Source organism: Cervus canadensis, chromosome X, assembly GCF_019320065.1.
Source record: "Cervus canadensis isolate Bull #8, Minnesota chromosome X, ASM1932006v1, whole genome shotgun sequence".
In the NCBI taxonomy this organism is placed as follows: domain Eukaryota; kingdom Metazoa; phylum Chordata; class Mammalia; order Artiodactyla; family Cervidae; genus Cervus; species Cervus canadensis.
The window spans coordinates 5,577,175-5,583,174 of record NC_057419.1 but is presented as its reverse complement, the minus strand read 5'-3'; positions in this window follow the sequence as shown (position 1 = coordinate 5,583,174).

The following is a 6,000-nucleotide window of genomic DNA, read 5'->3' as shown; positions in this document are numbered from 1 at the left end:
CGAAAAGCCCACAGGTTCGCAGATAGCCCGCCGCCCCGGGAACACGGTCCGAAGCTCTGACGGACGGGCTGCTGACGGGTTTGACTCTGCCGTATCTTCCCACCGACCGACCAGCTTTGGGCTCCTGTCTCTGCCACCTCACGCGGGCGCCTGGTGCAGGGCCCACCCCGGCCCCCGGCCCCCGGCCCCATGCCCGTGAGTCAGGACCGTGGGTGGCAGGGGATGTTTGTGCAAAACACGCCGCTGGGGATGGTCGGTGACCACGGAGTTACGCGTGGCCGTGACTCCAGAGCCGGTGACACGCCCACCGCGGTGCCGGCGGCGTCCCTGCCCGGCGCCCCATGGCCGGTCCTCAGGGGCGTGTCTGCCGCAAAGGGGAAGCAGGGGACACGGACAGTGAGCTGCAAAGACCCCGTGGCTGACGCAGGACATGTGCGTGCTGAGTCACTTCAGGTGCGTCCGACTCTCTGTGACCCCGTGGACTGCAGCCCGCCAGGCTCCTCTGTCCGAGGGATGCTCCAGGCAAGGATACTGGAGTGGGTTGCCACGCCCTCCTCCGGGGGATCTTCCCGACCCGGGGATTGAACCCGGGTCTCTTGTGTCTCCTGCATCGACAGGTGGGTTCTTTACCACGAGCGCCTCCTGGGAAGCCCATGTAAGCTTGATGCCAAAGAAAAGAACCAGCTGTAGCCACAGCACGCCATGTAACGTCACCCTTTTGCTGTTTTATAGGACTTCCCTGGTGGCTCAGACAGTAAAGCGTCTGCCTACAATGTGGGAGACCTGGGTTCACATCCCTGGTTTGGGAAGATCCCCTGGAGAAGGAAATGGCAACCCAACCCAGTGCTCTTGCCTGTAAAATCCCATGGACGGAGGAGCTTGGCAGGCTACAGTCCATGGGGTCACAAGGAGTCGGACACGACTGAGTGACTTCACTTTCTTTCAGTTTCTGCTGGTTTATAAACTATGGAGACATTCGAGTTGCTGGCTTTTCCTACTGTTGATCTTTTCCTTCCGCTTTTGGATCCTTTGCCTAAAACAGGGGCTTACCAGTCGGCTCAGCGGTAAAGATACCCGCCTGGCAATGCAGGAGACGCGGGTTCCATCCCTGGGAAGATCCCCTGGAGGAGGGCATGGGAACCCACTCTGGTATTCTGGCCTGGAGAATCCCACGGACAGAGGAGCCTGGCGGGTTACAGTCGATGGGGTCGCCCAGAGTCGGACACGGCTTGGAGACTGAATGACGAGATTAATCACGTCAGGCTCAAAGGCTCCTGTGGATTCACAGCGTCACGTTCATCACACACTGATAGCCATCAGCGTGTCAGTGACCATGTCTCGATATCGATCTAACAGACCTAGCACATCCGACCGAGGGTGGCTGCTGATACCAGGGGAACTCTCCGTGTGGGGGAACGGGCGCCTCCGGGAAAGCCCTGTACTTCCCTCTCAAGCTGGCTGCCAACGTAAAAAGGCTCTAAAAATAAAGTCTCTGCTGAAGAGAAAGACGCCACCTCTGGGGGCTCCCTCCATCCCTTTCCCCTCGTGACCGTGAATCCGCTGTGGTCCGCCTGCAGCGTGTCCAGAGAACATGTACGCGTTCCTCCTCCGTGTTACCGCACGGGGCGGGGCGGGGGGCCGGGGGGCAGAGAGAGACGGCAGATCTGCGAGCCTGGTTCCTTCCAGAGGAAGAACATGTGTTGTTTCTGCTGTTGAGTCACCACATCCCAAGACACTCTGTGAGACCCCGTGGACTGCAGCACGCCAGGCCTCCCTGTCCATCACCAACGCCCGGAGCTTGCTCAGACTCATGTCCATCGAGTCGGTGGTGGCCTCCAACCATCTCATCCTCTGTCGTCCCCTTCTCCTCCCACCTTCCGTCTTTCCCAGCATCAGGGTCTTCTCCAATGAATCAGTTCTTCGCATCAGGTGGCCAAAGGATTGGCGCTTCAGCATCAGTCCTTCCAATGAATATTCAGGGTTGATTTCCTTTAGGATGGACTGGCTGGATCTGCTTACAGCTCAGATGAAGGAGCCCAACTTTGAGGTGGCGTGAGGTGACTTAGGACGTCACATCTAGACAGCATCGCAGGAAAAAAAAAGAGACGCTGCATCTTGTCAGTCACCCCTCCACACCTGGAACCCCTCTTTCTCTTTGCCAGTTCTGCTCTTGGCTAACCCAGAACTCTGAAAGTGAGTGAAGTCGCTCACTCGTGTGCGACTCTTTGCGACCCCGTGGACTGTAGCCCACCAGGCTCCTCCTTCCGTGGGATTCTCCAGGCAAGAATACTGGAGTGGGTTGCCATTTCGTTATCCACGGGATCTTTCCATCCCAGGGATCAAGCCTGGGTCTCCCGCATTGCAGGCAGATGCCTTACCATGTGAGCTACCAGGGAAGCCCAGACTCTAAAGATCATGCTTAATACAGCTTGTTCTTTCTTTTTTTTTTTTTTGGTACTTGTTTATTGTTGATGTTTGACAGAAAGCAAGAAAATTCTGTAAAGCAGTTAAAAAGTGAAGTGAAGGTCGCTTAGTCGTGTCCGACTCTTTGTGACCCTGTGGACTATACACTCCCTGGAATTCTCCAGGTCAGAATACCGGAGTGGGTGGCCGTTCCCTTCTCCAGGGGAATCTTCCCAACCCAGGGATGGAACCCAGGTCTCCCGCATTGCAGGCAGATTCTTTACCAGCTGAGCCTTTAGGGAAGCCCAAGAATAGTGGAGTGGGTAGCCTATCCCTTCTCCAGGGGATCTTCCCAACCCAGGGATGGAACCCAGGTCTCCCGCATTGCAGGCAGCTTCTTTACCAGCTGAGCCTCCGGGGAAGCGCAAAGCAGTTAATCTTCAATTAAAAAATTCAATCTTAAAAAAAACGATTGGGTTATACTTAGTCGTCTGCGTTGCAGCTCCGTTGAGTTGGAGCTCAGCACGGACGGTGTTCCCTCTGGCGCGCGTGGAGTTCGGTCGTCGCGTTTGTGCAGGCTACGTTGCTCCAACACGTGGGATCCCGGTCCCCCGCCCAGGGATGGAGTTAGCCGGGAGAGAGACATGTGCTGTGACTGCAGAGCGGGTGACGCGCCCACACACGCCCCGCAGCTGCCGCCCCGCCTGGCCCCCCACGGCCGGTCCCGAGAGACGCCTGCCACAAAGGGGAAGCAGGGGTCAGGGAGAGTGAGATGCGTCCCCTGCGTGGCAAGGCGGGTTCTTAACCACCAGGCCACCAGGGACATTCCAGTATACAGATTTCTTGGGGCGGGCGGGGGGTGGTGCGGAAAATACCAGATTCCCTTTCAAGGTATTCTCATGGAATAGTGCTGGCTGGTCAAGCCCGCTCACTGGGTTGATGCATCCAGGAGCTGGTGTGACTCTTTCTGTATCGCTGGGTATCCATCCATCTCTCACCTCCCACCTGCTTCTTCAAAGCCTCACGAATTCCTCGGGTTCCTCCAGGCAAAAGGGGCTCCACGGACTACTCCTCAGCTGTGAGATTTGAATACACCACACCCAAAAGATGACATTTTTTGTGTGTGTCAAGATGATTTTAAGCTGAAGACCTTTGAATTGCAACAGATGCGGGGGGTGGGGGGGAAAGTCTTCTTGGAGCTTCCCTATCTGATCAAAAGCAGCAATTTCTGAGAAACAGGGCTCCATAAATACCTCTCCTCCGGGGTGGATCTACTCCCTAGTAGAAGACAGTAAAAGCCCCCACCCCCACCCCGCAAATTCCATCTCCAGGGCAGTTTTGCAGCTTTGAAGGAGGTGGAAAATTCACTCTTATCTGTGTAAACACTGTCCCACTCTCTCATCTCTTCTTTGTTCTCCTGAAAACCCACTTACGTATCTCAAAGCCATTTGTTTTCCCCTAACTGAGCTTTATCCACCTCCCCATCACCTGCTGAGTTAGGCACGTTTTTGCTGTTGTTCAGTCGCTCATTCGTGTCTGACTCTTTTGCGACCCCCATGGACTGCAGCCCGCCAGGCTCCTCTGTCCGTGGGATTTCTCAGCCGAGAATCCTGGAGTGGGTTGCTGTTGCCTTCTCCAGGGGATCTTCCCAACACACGGATCAAACCTGCGTGTCCTCATTGGCAGGCGGATTTGTCACCACTGAGCCTCCTGGGAAGCCCAAGTTAGGTACGTAAACCCCAAACGCTAACCATTCCTTGGAATCACTCATCACTGAGTTTCTCCCCCATGTATGCATGCTGAACATGTAAACTCTGCTTTCTTCTTTCCTACAAACCGATCATCTATCAATTTAATTTGCAGGGGCACCGGGACAGAACCTAAGAGGATAGAGGGGAAAAGTTTTTTTTTTTTTTTATTTTTTCCCCTCCTTCCCCCTCTTGGATGCTTCCGTCTCTGAAAGAGTCAATCCTCTTTCTTAGCCCAGAATCTTACAGAACCGTGTTCCACTAGTGCCTGCCCGTGTAGTGTCGTTTCTCCGACACACTTGTTCCCTTTCCGTCACTACTGTTTGGGGATGTGAAGGAAGTCTATGGAGGGTCGCCCAGCATCTTGAATCTGACACGATACCAGGCAATTGAGGAATCTTGGAGCTCATCAAAGAAGGAGGCTCGTTTGACCTGGAAGTCAAGGCAGCATTTGCCATCCTCAGCTATCTGAACGGGGCTCCCACAGAGATGGGTTTTTCCGTGGGATCAGAGGACAGGCCAGGTGGCGGGGAGCAGGTGGACTTTCTGTCCACTGCAGCCGTTTGGACACCAGATGGAAGGTCCAAGCTTACTGCCCCTACTAGACTGAGGGTGAGTTTCTGGGGTTGGTTGTAACAACACCACAGGCACCGTGGCTGAAAACAGCAGAAATGTACCATCTGGCAGTTCTGGGAGCCGGGAGTCCAAAAGCAAAGCGTCAGCAGGGTGGGTTCCACGCACTTAAGAGGTTGTGTGCTCAGCGGAGGGAGGCCCCAGTGCTCAACGTTGCAACTCTGTGGCCAAGACAGTCAAGAGGTTGTCTTTTCTCTGCCTTGAGATGTAGGCATTGTGCACTGGTCCGGGTTTGATCCCTGGGTTGGGAAGATGCCCTGGAGAAGGAAATGGCAACCCACTCCAGTATTCTTCCCTGGAAGATGGTGTGGACAGAGGAGCCTGGCGTGCTGCAGTCCATGGGGTCACAAAAGAGTTTGACACGAATGACGGATTAACACACACCATGGTCTCCCCGTCAGTCTTAAAAGAAATCAACCCTGGATACTCATTGGAACGACTGATGCTGAAGCGGAAACTCCAATACTTTGGCCACGTGATGCGAAAAGCTGACTCATTGGAAAAGACCCTGATGCTGGGAAAGACTGAAGGTGGGAGGAGAAGGGGAAGACAGAGGATGAGATGGTTGGATGGCATCACTGACTCAACGGACGTGAGTTTGAGTACACTCTGGGAGTTGGTGATGGACAGGGGAAGCCTGGCGTGCTGCGGCTCATGGGATCACACAGAGTCAGACACAGCTTGGCGACTCAAAAGCAACAACAACCTTGGTCTACGTGGCGCAGACCCCCTATGACCCCCGAGTTCCATTCTCGCACCGCCTGAAGCCAATCCCTCCTTTTCCAAGTTTCTTGATCATCACCTCTGTGCGTCTTCAAATCTCTCTCCAAACAGATGAAACAGCAGACAGCTTCCCACCATCTCTGTGCTGTACAGACTGGCCTCTGCTCTCTGCTTCTGGGGCGGGGAAACCCTTCTGTTATGTAACAGTTCTCACCAGAGTGTCAAAGCCGACAGATGGATCTGATAGCAAACCACGCAGGGCTCACGGCGTGGGGCTGTTCTGTGATAGTTGGCCGTGACAACCTGGCGGGCCGGAGGAGAGATAAGAGGTCGTGTCACGAGGCGCGTTCCGACAGATCGACGTGCGGGCTGGAGGCTGTGACGTGCAAGGCGGTGGAACCACCCTTGCAGTCAGCGTGAGCCCATCTTATCTTGAATTCATGCAAGACCCGAGTGTCTGTTTTTGGAAGGCATGCTGAGTCTTGTCAAACAG